This window comes from Topomyia yanbarensis, chromosome 2 (assembly GCF_030247195.1).
Source record: "Topomyia yanbarensis strain Yona2022 chromosome 2, ASM3024719v1, whole genome shotgun sequence".
NCBI classification, from domain to species: domain Eukaryota; kingdom Metazoa; phylum Arthropoda; class Insecta; order Diptera; family Culicidae; genus Topomyia; species Topomyia yanbarensis.
Genome location: NC_080671.1, coordinates 266144766 through 266158151, shown reverse-complemented (window position 1 = coordinate 266158151; position 13386 = coordinate 266144766). Strand labels below are relative to the sequence as shown.

Genomic DNA, 13386 nt, shown 5'->3' with positions numbered 1-13386 from the left:
GGTCTACCTGTGACGCTTCCCTCTCGTCGATTAGAATTGCCCGACGACACCAATACACTATATTTTTTTTCTGTGTGTACAGGCACGATCACTGTCGATTTCTGCCACCGCTGTAGGCAAATTCGTCTACCCGTCGTTTGCTGTCAAAACACCACTTGTCGAGGATGCCGTTGACCACGCCTCCAACGTATCAACTGTCGACTCTCACTTAACAAACTCGTCTCTCTCTCTCCCACAATAACGCATACAGCGTCTCGCACTCCGTCGCTCTCTCGAGAACAAAACCTTCCACCTGGAGGCACAACCGTCTCGGTCGGTTGCAAAAACTGTTATGACTAGGTTGATGGTGATTCCGTTCTGTTAAAGAAGTGGGAAGAAATACAATCTATAGGATCACAAGAATTAGTCACACTTACCGAATCTATCGGTGCGTCTAATTCGATGTAGATACGTTTCGCAATCGGCTCGTCCCTACTAATCCATCGGCAGGTCGAAGTTGACGACAATGGTCACCTGTTCGACGTCGATACCTAAGACGAAAGAATCTCTCCGTAACCTGGTGCTGTAGCCAGAATCAAGTGGTGGAACTTACCCCTGGACAAAACGTTCGTTCCAACCGTTGCTCCACCGTTAGATCACCGGACAGTACCGCTACCGAGTGACCATCCTGGGACATCCTGCCGGTCAACCAACCGGCCGTTTTGCGTACCTGTTTCGATCGATTAACAGTTCTGAAAATAAGTTTACTTGGAGTTTACAACTGTCCTATACATCATATGACAGAAAATGATCGCTTGTCCGACGGTAATCACACAATTTCTCGTCCTGGTTGCGGAACTTGACGTAGTACTGTTTGATGTTATCGAGTGATTCTTGCTCCCGCGTCTGCCGAATGACGATCGGATTGGGTACGATGTACTCGGCAAACTCCATCACCTCGCGCTCGTACGTGGCCAAGAAGAACACCGACCATAACACCCGCCTCGTCCAGTACAAAAATGGAAAACTAGGTCGTACGTCCTGAACTTTATACCCCAGTCCATTAGCTTGCCGGGTGTTCCGATGATGATATGATTATTCAGCTTCGCCCCTTTGACGGTCTCCTCACCGCGAACGGCGTAAGGAAGTTTGATTTCCGGACAAAACTTTGCCATTTTGGCAGCTACTTCCCCCTTCTGAATTGCCAGCTCATACGTGGGGGAAAGGCAAATCACCTGCAGATAGTTTTTTAACTGATGGACTCAACTGAGCATTGCCAGCACGAAGGCAGCGGTTTTTCCTGTTCCCGACTGACTCTGGGCGATTATATTCCGTGGCGGACCGGCCAACAGAGTAGGTAGAGCCATCTCCTGGATCTTGGAAGGGGCGTTGAAACCCATCGCATAGACTCCCTGAAGTAATTCCGGCTTCACGTGCAAAGCTTCGAAAGTTGTAACCAACCAACCGGCGAAGAAGAATCCTTCCGCTGCACCTTCAGATCCAGCTTTGATTCTACTAGACCTTAGCGAACATCTTTCATTAGCAAACTTGCATCCGCCGGGCTAAAAGATTAGTCACGGATAATTTTAAAGCTGATACTAAATATTTCGGGAGAAAATTTAGAATAGGACGTAAGCAACAATGAGATTCTCTTTGGGGTCTTTCTCTTCTGTTTGTTACTTGGTCGTTTCAATATTTAGTACTCAACTCTTTGCCTAATATTTTAGTAAAAACCATCGGCTATGTACTGGAAAATTAGTGCAAAGTGTTATAGTGACGTCATAATCGAAAGAGAAAGTAAACAAAGAGAGGCTGTCAATGTTCCTTATGTCCTAATTAAAATTTTCTGCAGATTTCGACTTACTTGAATGCCTCTGCATCTTCCGCGGAGGAAGGTGTTTCTCCATTTTCTCTTGCAGCTTGTTTTTCTTGAGGAGCTGCTAGAGTCAGAATTTCCGTAGCTACCGAACTCCAAACATCAGGTGCAGCTTTGGTTCTACTGCCGGTGGACTAGGTTTTTCCGCATTCTCTTTCTCTGAACTGCCAGCCGCCGGCTCTGAATTCTTATCCTTGGTGATATATACTCAGTTCGCTAACCTATTTGTATTGAAAAGAAAAATTCAAATCCCATCCCAATGATCGCTTCAAAAATAGGTTATAACAAAAAAACACTTACCGTGTGCAGAAATTTCTTGATCCGTCGTCTTTTTGACCCAGTTATCGGTAGCGCTTGCCATCGTTTCGATCGGGTATTAAAATTTAATAGCAAGGTACAAAGTATGGGAAATCGTCCTGAATCAGCACGGGTACTGTCCCTCGGGTGGTTTATTCCTTGCAATTCGCTGAAATTTTGACCAGAGCGACCTTGCGGAAAAAACGATGCATTCTTTTGCCTGCTCACTTCCCTGCCATGAAACCGATGATGAGCGCTTATTCCAAACGGTTAGCCGATTGAACATGACGTGCCATTATGTTTGTTCTGTGAATGTGTGGACATCTAGATATGCAAAGGTATGTTTGGAGGAGGGATGCTACTGGTAAATACATACCGAAAGAGAAAGTCCTTTCCGAGCATCTTGATGTTGTGTTTTCTGTTGGTCCATTATCACTGCGTTCTCTTGCTGGGTGATTACCATGATATTATGTTGTTGGTGTTCGATCTGAAAAAATCATAATAAAAAAAAAAATCCGTAAATGAGTGAACTCGAGCTTTTAAAAAAGAATAGGGTATTACATTACAATGTACTAAACACGGTACTGATCCTTTCGAAATAAAAAAGGTAATAAAAATGCCTCACCTTGCCGCACCAACTGAATAAAAAAGTCCTCCTGCACACCGCATGGTACAGTAGGTCTGTTCCAGTACCAGGAGAAAGTGGAAGTACTCCGGAGAAAATCGTTCCTGTACTCTCTTCTTCTCTTTTTTCTTCTTCTGGTAGCAAACCGGAGTAAAAAGGAGCAAAGATTTTTTGCTCCTGTTTACTCCGGAGTGACTTCCGTGTACTGGAACAAACCTAGTATAGTATGCTGCTGCTACTGTGTTTGAATGTGCTGTTGCTACTTTTTTGCAGTTGGTCAATGGTCTTCTACATTTGGCTTGGATCTATTGAACTAATTGCGGTTGCTGACCAGGTTGTACCGTCGGTTGAACGTTATTGCTACCGACCTTTAGGATGATGGTCATGGTCTGGAAGAAATCTTAATTTTCTGATGTTGTGGTTGAAGGTGGTTCTGCTGCTGAGCTTGCTGTGAAATGTTGGCGATAAGCACTCGAATAGTGATTGCTTGCTGCTGCTGGAATGGAATCACGAGCACTGTGGAGGCAGTGATATTTTCATGCAAGGAACTAGTAGGAACCAAGGCTGGAATATGACGTTTGTGCTTGAATCCGATTTCTCTAAATCAGGAAGGCAACCGCTGGTAAAAATAGTGGCAGACAAGTTTTAAGGCAGAATGTGCCGATGAAATGTTTTCCGATGTGTCCATCATTCGTAAACTCCTGTTGTTCGTTTGAGCAGTAATTGCTATGTGGTCCTTTTTTGAGGGGTTGTTGGCTGTTGCTGGATTTGGAGTAGTTGGTACTGCTGCGGTTGTATCGATTTAATGTTGGTTGGCTGATTGCCAGATCCAGGATGTTGAGACAAGATTAGTTGAGCTTATTTGCTTTGTTTGGGTGCGCTGCAAATAATATTAATTATTTAAATTTAATTGTTGTCGTGACCAGTAAGTAGTCGATTTTTTAGATTTCCTCTTGAGCTGCTGTCGTTCTTTTGCGGATTGTAAAATTCCAACTGTCCATTGCAAACGTCGCCAAGTGAATGAAAATTTCTTCAAGTTCGAAATAAACATCATATGGCAGCACACTTCGATCATTTTTTTTCAGGTATTTCACAGACTATTTGAATCGAAGACTTTTGAATATTAACTTTATTTCTATACATATTCCCTACATTGCTTACCTTCTCTACCTTTAACAGTGAATGGTACATACAAAATCATCGTTGTATCGAGATGTTTTCTGAATGTTGCCTCGTTCTCGTAAAACTCTCAATTTAAAGTTCTCCTCAGATTGTGAACTCGGAAAACCTTGTTCCGTATTTTAACTATTCTCTTGTAAAACATATGATTCTACCTCAATTATATACTGAATATCATCTATTGGATTCTGATTCTGCTGATCGAAAGGAGCTCTCCTGAAGTTATAAACGTTTCCGGCATACTGCACTTCATTGTTCGTTCCATACAATTACTGTATATTTGATGTCAATATCGCATTCTCTAGCTCCGAGTGCCGCGTCCGCGTAATGCTTACTCGTGAGCTATGCTTAACAGTCTTGCTACTAGAGCTTCCATTTCCCGACGGTTTTCAGCTTCCCGGGATTCGGGAAATAAATAATAAATTTCCCGGGAAATCCCGGGATCCCGGGAATACAGAAGAAAAATAAAAGGAGAATGATTTTCTTAAGAAAAACAGAATAAATTGAAAAGTTTTCAAACCCGTTTGATTGCATGTATATCTGTCCTAAAAGCAGTTGTCAGAAAAAGGCGATTTGGTGTCCTACACATCATTCAATCATATGGTAACTCGTCAATAAGTTTATGCAACATCAACTTCTTTTGATTTTTCTTGGCTATATGTATAACCTAAATTTTGGTAATCACGGATACGATTGGGACGATATACTAAACGCAGCTGCTGGAGTTACTGTCCAAAATTGCAATTCGTTGTTCTGATACGATGGGTCAATTCAATGTAAAGCATCTTCTTTGGTAATCCTGAATGAAAAGATTAAGCTGCTTCAGGGTATTGTGCAGTTATTTTCGATCAAATGAGAAAATGTGATATATGGAATCCATTTCTGTCGCAGTAGGATGAGCATCATTCCGAATTAAGTGTGAATCAAAATCAAGTAGATAATGGACGACCTGTGCAGCGATGGATGAAGCCTACAATCAATTTCCTGTTATGGGCGAGTATCTGGATTGCTTTATCTTATCCCTTCAAAAATCCTGCCTGCATCCTTGAAAGCGACATTGAAATAGGTTGGATGCGCATGATATTGGACAGCTACAGCGTTATGTCCTTTTTTCATACATCCAAAAATTTACAGATATTACGGTTACGGTATAACAAATTAGACGAAATATGTATTCGATGAACCGATCAAATATTTCTGCAGACGTTCTAGAAACGTTCTTTATTTTAAATAGCGTTTGCGTTAAGCATGATATCACTACAAACCACCCCAAGTTTTGAAACAAACACTCATCGAATTTTTAAGAAATTACCGCCATTTCAATTACTAATTTGATTGCATTCATTCAAGATCTTTCATCCAAGATCTAACTATTAAAATAAACTATGAAAAGAACTGTTAAAATATCTGATCAATCGGCTCACCGGTTGCAGAGATATCGAGCGCATCACTAACGCTACTGTAAGGAAATGCTTCGGTACAACGGCCGGCAAATTAATCCATTTTGCATGAAAATATCAACATTTTTAGTAGCTTGGACTATATACCTAAAAATCATGAAATCAGCGAGCCTAAAGATATATAGTCCAAAGATCTGCAAATCAGTTGGAAAATCATCTGAATTCACTGCTCACTCCAAATGTTTGCCGATAAAGATATTTCCTACAGAATTTCTTTCGCAGAACCTAAGCCTTTTGAAATAAATTAAAAATCTTTTTTTTCCCGGGATTCCCGAATCCCGGGAATGAGAAAACACAATTTCCCGGGAATCGGGAATCCCGGGAAGTCCAAAAATCCCGGGATTCCCGGGAAATAAATTCCCGGGATGGAAGCTCTACTTGCTACTTTATGCCCGTTCGATCCGAAATCCTGGATTCTGATTCACTCCATAGACTGGGGAATGTTCCGCGATAGCTCGAACCGACTAACGACTTAGAAGGCGTTACGCTTAATCGCGAATGAAAGATAAATGTACTATGGTTGTAAACATAGCGCTGCAATCCTATTTCCTAGCTTTTGCATTCAATACGAAGAGTTTTGTGATCCAAGACTTCATACGTTTCATAATTTTTCGTAAACTTATCTGTATCTAACAACAACGCGGGTCAGAAGAAACTACGCATAATCCTTGATACGTAGTACCTTGGACAGGATCACATTTTCACCCCCAAATACACGGTATCTAAGAAAGTGTAGTTCTTTCTTATGTACAGTGTGATAAACCAATGGTTCGTTTCGATTTCTTCGTTCACATTCATATGCTCATTGTCTTGCTCAGTTGTCTTCTCGATTTGATCCCATGAGATCTCCATACACCCGAAACCTAACGTGTAAAGACAGTTGTTGGAATCTATTCGACTTAGATGCGTTCGACTGTATCTCTCGGGAGTATTCTGACGAAAAATGGTACACATTTCCATATCGTCAGCATGTTTTTCCCAACTAAATTATTTGCTCTCAAACCTATTTTTGAGATCTCCATTTATATATACTTATTTTTCAAAAAAAAAAAAATTAACAGCCAGTATATTCAAATAATTGCCAATGCCCAAAGGTCTGAATTACTTATTTGCTCTTCCATCAGAAAACATCTGATCGGTTGTATTCCGCAATTTCATGGAAATTTAAATATTTTTTTTTCTTTCGCCTTGGAATTTTAATGCACAAAACATCACTTTTGCGTAATGCCATTTATTCGTAAACTTTTTTTTAAATGTTCATTTAACGCCCTTCCGACGATAAATTTTAACAATTTCTTTTGACATTATTTTTCCAACGCCCTTCCGTCGTGGATTTTTAAAAATATACATTCATCGCCCTTCCGTCGATGATTTTCAATAATTTCTTCTAACAATAGTCCTAAAATTATTCACGTTAAATTTGTAATCCAGAATTTTTTTATCGTCCTTTTTAATTCTAGTTACCGTGGTAACCGTATTTTTTAAATAAATTCCTCAGATTTGCTTTCCTTTTGCACAGCACTTTTTATTGCATTAAAATATGTTCACTTTATTCAATTTACCTCATTGGAGTGTTCCCTGCGCCATTGTCGTGACCAGTAAGTAGTCGATTTTTTAGATTTCCTCTTGAGCTGCTGTCGTTCTTTTGCGGATTGTAAAATTCCAACTGTCCATTGCAAACTAAAAAAAAAAACCTATTTTAATCCACCTAGCGGTGCAATTGTGCCTTTCTCAATCATGAATCACGAGAATGTGTGCGTTGTTTATATTCATTAAAAACTTTTAAATGCATATATTACATTTTATTATTATACCTCACATGACAACTATATACAGGAAAATAAATCATTATTCGTGTTCTAAAATTTTGAAAAAGAAAGAACAGCCACGGTAATATTGAACTGAAAAAAGGTACGAAATCGGCAAAGTCCCAAAAAGTCGATTTTTATAAAAAAAATGTTTTTCGAGATAACATAAAATCTCGACGTTTCATGCATTTTAAAGATGTTTGGCATCAAAAATACGAATTCGATTTCTGAAATTTCATGGGGTCCCCCCTTTGAAAAAAAATATGAGTTCAGGCTTATATGGGAATTTCATGTGTGACCGGACCGTTCAGTCTATATTTCCGGAACCATACAAGCGATCCGTGCGAAATTTTATAGACATCTGTGGGGATAATATAGCTATCATTTGGGACTAAGTTTGTGAAAATCGACCCAACCATTTCCGAGAAACTGATATGAGTTTGCTAGTTATGAAAGATGGCCGCTTTTCCCGGGCACTTCCGGAACCGTCTATGGTGGTTAATGTAGTCAACGAAAGTTTGGTTGGCCGTCGGTGACCTAGAACAGCAAATTTAAGTTGTTTGAGAGACATTTTAGCGAAATTTTTACCTTTTTTGCTTTCATCGGAGTATCGGTTTGAATCACAATTTGCTATGTGATCGCACGCCACAACCTGCAACTCCGGAACCGGAAGTCGGATCGGGATGAAATTAAATAGCCATTTACGGGGACGCAATACCTTTCATTTGAGGCCAAGTTTAGTCGAATCGGTCTAGCCATCTCCGAGAAACCGATGTGACTGTTATTCTGAATTGGCCAAATAGACTTTGAATGGATGTTAGTGACCTAATACCACCGACAAACTGACATGACAACTAGAACGATTTCAGTGAAAATTTTTGGCAAATAATTTAAACTCGAAACAGTAACTCCATCTGTATGAGTTACACATCACTACTTAACGTGTCTTTCGTAAAAGAACACTAATGTCCTCTAGTAAAAGTCTGGACAAGACATATTCAAACGAGCAGAAGTTTTTCGAATTCAAATGAGCGGAGCATCGTATATTAACGTTTTAAGTAGAAAGTATTGCACGTTTCATTGGAAACGAGTCTTTTAATCATTTTGAGGCGACGAATTGAATTGGCGCTTTTGATAATAAATGCTGAAAACGTCAAAAAATATGCATTACCCAAGTTTAATGTGTGCTAATTATTTACTTTAACTGAATTTCTCAATAAAACTGACTAAAACTGTGCTTCTAAAGTTTCAGGTTTTTGTATGTTTTTTACACAAAATTGCACCACCTTTTATTACAGTGTCCTCCCATAAGAAATACGCTGCGAATCTTGCTGCGACGAAAAATAATCGTCGTGTCTCCTTTGGAAAAGCACGGGCAATATTGCGGTATTGACTGGCTTTGTTCTCTGGGGACTCCATGAAAAGAAAATCGAAAAAATTGAATCAACTTCAAGTCGGTTCCGACAGCATGAAGTAACAAGTTACTTTACGCTCGTCCGGACATACCACAGACTCAGGTGATTTGTATTCTAATGCCAAAAGATCCTAACTCCTGTGGTAGCATGCAAAAGGTTAAGTCGCCGGGAAACTCTAAGCTTGCTCAAATGACCCTATTCCACACTTTTCTAAACTTTCTTCCCTCACATCCTTGCTCTCCCTTGAGTACTATGGCTCATAATATTGAAAAATATACTTCACCTTCCAGTGTCATGCTAATTAAATGCCGTTACAACAACTTCGGGATTTATTATCACATTGATTAATAAACTATTCCATTTCGGAGAATGAAACGATTTACTTTCGGACCGTAGATATTTCGCCGAAAATGCAGTGTATGTCATTTGCCCTGATTTACCTCATATTTTGTCAAATATTGTTTATATATATGTTTACAAAATTTATTCAGCTGTTTATCAAATGTTCAACAAAACTAGAACATATATTTCTAAGGTTATAGTTTCCTTTAACTATTTCAAGTATAACCCAACTTCTTTGAGCCAAGCTCCTTAAAACTATGGTTGTCTATTTTCTCTTGTCCAAACTTCTACTGGAGGAACTCTAGTTATATAGAGTAGCTTCGATGATTATTAGAGTTGACTGAAAATTTCGTAACTCGTACTGTCAAACGAACGTCCGTTTGACAGTACGAGTTACAAAATTTTGCGTCGACTCTCTAATAATATCTTGCCAAATTTGAAAATACAGTGTCATGTCAGTTTGTCGGTGCTAATACTACAAATCGAAGCAGTTGTGGTCATATTTTGGAAAAAATTTCACCTTTATACATTCATTGCAGAATTTATTAAAATCGACATTTTCTGCGTGTTCGTACTTATCACCCTGTAAATCCGGAACCGGAAGTCGGATCCATTAGAAATTCAATAGCAGCCTATGGGAACGTTGCACCTTTCATTTGAGACTAAGTTTGTCAAAATCGGTTCAGCCATCTCTGAGAAAAATGAGTGACATTTTTGGTCACATACACACACACATACACACACACATACATACATACACACATACATACACACACACAGACATTTGCCGAACTCGACGAACTGAATCGAATGGTATATGTCACTCGGCCCTCCGGGCCTCCGTTAAAAAGTCGGTTTTCAGAGCAATTGCAATACCTTTCTATTGAGAAAGGCAAAAAGGTGCAAAATCGGCAAAGTCCCAAAAAGTCGATTTTTATAAAAAAAAAAAATTTTCGAGATAACATAAAATCTCGACGTTTCATGCATTTTAAAGATGTTTGGCATCAAAAATACGAATTCGATTTCTGAAATTTCATGAGGTCCCCCCTTTGAAAAAAAAAATTTGAGTTCCGGCTTATATGGGAATTTCATATGTGACCGGACGGTTTAGTCTATATTTCCGGAACCATATAAGCGATCCGTACGAAATTTTATAGACATCTATGGGGATATTATAGCTATCATTTGGGACTAAGTTTGTGAAAATCGGCCCAACCATTTCCGGGAAACTGATGTGAGTTCGTAAATTTTGAAAGATGGCCGCTTTTCCCGGGCACTTCCGGAACCGTTTATGGTGGTCAATGTAGTCAACGAAAGTTTGGTTGGCCGTCGGTGACCTAGAACAGCAAATTTAAGTTGTTTGAGAGACATTTTAGCGAAATTTTTACCTTTTTTGCTTTCATCGGAGTATCGGTTTGAATCACAATTTGCTATGTGATCGCACGCCACAACCTGCAACTCCGGAACCGGAAGTCGGATCGGGATGAAATTAAATAGCCATTTACGGGGACGCAATACCTTTCATTTGAGGCCAAGTTTAGTCGAATCGGTCTAGCCATCTCCGAGAAACCGATGTGACTGTTATTCTGAATTTAGATACTTCCGCCGGGGCTTCCGGAACCGAGGATGGTGGCCAATGTGGCCAAATAGACTTTGAATGGATGTTAGTGACCTAATACTACAAATCGAAGCAGTTGTGGTCAAATTTTGGAAAATTTTTCACCTTTATACATTCATTGCAGAATTTATTAAAATCGACATTTTCTGCGTGTTCGTACTTATCACCCTGTAATTCCGGAACCGGAAGTCGGATCCATTAGAAATTCAATAGCAGCCTATGGGAACGTTGCACCTTTCATTTGGGACTAAGTTTGTAAAAATCGGTTCATCCATCTCTGAGAAAAGTGAGTGAGATTGTGTTCGCGTACACACACACAGACGCACATACACACACACACATACATACACACACACATACATACACACACACAGACATTTGCCGAACTCGACGAACTGAATCGAATGGTATATGTCACTCGGCCCTCCGGGCCTCCGTTAAAAAGTCGGTTTTCAGAGCAATTGCAATACCTTTCTATTGAGAAAGGCAAAAACTAGAAACAATCACACTTCCAGTAATATTTTTAAACTTACCATTCAAATTCGAAATATTGAATTTCTAAACTACGAAATTTTGACAGGTTGCGATGAAAAAAATACAAAAAATTACCAATCTTGTGTTTTCTTATATTTTTTCATTGCAACCTGTCAAAATTTCGCGAGCCTCCGTGCGAAATAATACCGATGACCATTATTTCGCAAAGAAAAAGTTTGCCTTGGTGACAGCGCATAGAAAGCAGCGCTGTCTCGCGGAACTATTATGAAACTTATCGTTTGTCGAACCGTGTCTCAGCTAACTTCATTATTCGTTATCGTTTTCGCGAGAGCTGCGTACCGCTTACGAAATGGAAACGAAATTTTTTTCGCGAGCATTTCGCGACGTTTTTTATGCATAGGTTTTGTATAGGAAATTTCATTTCGCAAGAGGTGCATACTTAGCTTTAGCTTTAAAGAAAACAACCGATTCCGACTCTATCGGTTGATGCATTTGAGCTGGAATTCATGCTGGAAGTCCGAACCGGTTCCGGACTAGTTTGACAGGGCAGAGGAATAGCCACTGTCAATTCTGTCAAACTCAGCCACAAAAAAACACGATGACAGTAGCGCATCTGGTTTGGATATCCCAACTACCTTCGAAACCGTTAGATTTTACACAAGTTGAATGCTGAAAATGGACGTCTGTTCTCTGTGCGAAGACGGTGACGTTCAAGAAGGTGAGTGGAGGAAGTTAGTTGAACCCATGGCGAGCGTTTCCGCAGGCATTGTACAAAGTGGGAACAACGCAGTGCATATGACATACGTGATTTATTGGCTCAATATTTACTTGAAAATTAGGGGCAGATCACTCTAAAAATGTATAACAAATTTGCATCAAATTAGAAAAAAATGCATTTAATTTCCATTTTTGCATCAGCTTGGCACTCCCTCGCAGAAAAGTTTGTTTAACAAACGTCCTACGCTGATCCACTTTGTTCGACGTTTTGTTAAATGTAGGGCTAGTTTTTGTGTAGGGTTTTGACGTCTTACACGCAACGCAAACCACATTGCATGCAACGCAAAAACATTGCACGCAACGCAAAATACATTATAAATTTCTATTTTGATGGAAATAAATGCATTTAATTTCGCTGATTTTTAAAAATGCATCACAAGTGATCTGCCCCTAGCTTGAAAATCAAATTCCATGAATAATAATATCACTATATACATGAAAATACATTTAAAGTTTCTCTAAATAAATAAAAAAATAATAATGGGCGAATGACCTAACGGTTAAAACTTAAAATAAACAATACAATACAATAATAAAGTTAATAAATCAGAACACTAAGATTTCGAAACCTTTCTTTAAACTTTATCATCTACCAGTTCTTTTGAAAAAAAGTGATAAACTCACATCCAAAAATGTTTCCACCTTCTATATACTACCAAGTGGACAATGCTGACTCCCGGTCAAACCATTCGGAATTTGATTCGGAATCCTGAATGGAGTCAGTATGGATTCCAAATCAAATGCAACAACCGATTCCGACTCAGAATCGGTTGTTGCATTTGATTTGGAATCTATACTGACTCCATTCAGGATTCCGAACCGGTTCCGGAATGAGTAACTGGGCTGGTGCTAATACGTATTTCGGCTCCAGTGACACAACCGACCTATACTAAATATCTAAACACTTATTTCATTTCTACTGCGCCTACAAATTCCCTGGTCACTTCTTATGAACGATTTCTACATGCAAAAAGAAAAGCATTTTACCTCATGCCACCCAAGGGTATCACAGAGCTCTTTGAGCCCGACTACACTATACTTTTCAGATTCCTATGGACCTATGCTAAATATCTAAACACTTGGTAGTTCATTTCTACTGCGCCGACAAATTCCCTGGTCACTTCTTATGAACGATATCTACCTGCACAGTGAAAAGCATTTTACTTTATGCAACCCAGCTGCACCATATTTTTCAGATCCCTTACGGCCCGGCTGCGTTATGTCAACGACACGATCTGAAACTTCATGAAATTTTCTGAAGAAAAAGTGTCCCAGTAGTTTACCGTCAGTTACCAGTTCATTGAGTCACCCCTCGAAGCGGCAAAAAAAAATTTTTTTTCAGCAACACGTCTTTGTTTATTTGATCTTCTGTTGCTGTATAGCAACCATGTTATGTTTACAACATAAATAGTTCGTAGAAAAAAAAATTGGAGCGCAAAAATTAGCCTCGTTTTTTTGCAAAAAAGGTGCAAAGCTTCCTCTAGAAAAAAAATTGTCATGCTACAGTAGCTGGGT

General features: G+C 39.3%; 1 long non-coding RNA gene and 1 pseudogene across 1 annotated transcript; both read right to left on the bottom strand.

Moving 5' to 3' along the window:
- Window positions 1-469: 469 nt before the first annotated feature.
- Window positions 470-1540, bottom strand: LOC131680326 (DEAD-box helicase Dbp80-like; annotated as a pseudogene).
- A 644-nt stretch (window positions 1541-2184) lies between these two features.
- On the bottom strand, window positions 2185-2828 carry LOC131683127 (uncharacterized). Its single transcript, XR_009304386.1, has 3 exons — window positions 2778-2828; window positions 2529-2639; window positions 2185-2458 (listed from the first exon to the last, which is right to left on the bottom strand). It is a non-coding gene; the product is annotated as an uncharacterized LOC131683127 (long non-coding RNA).
- Window positions 2829-13386: the final 10558 nt, after the last annotated feature.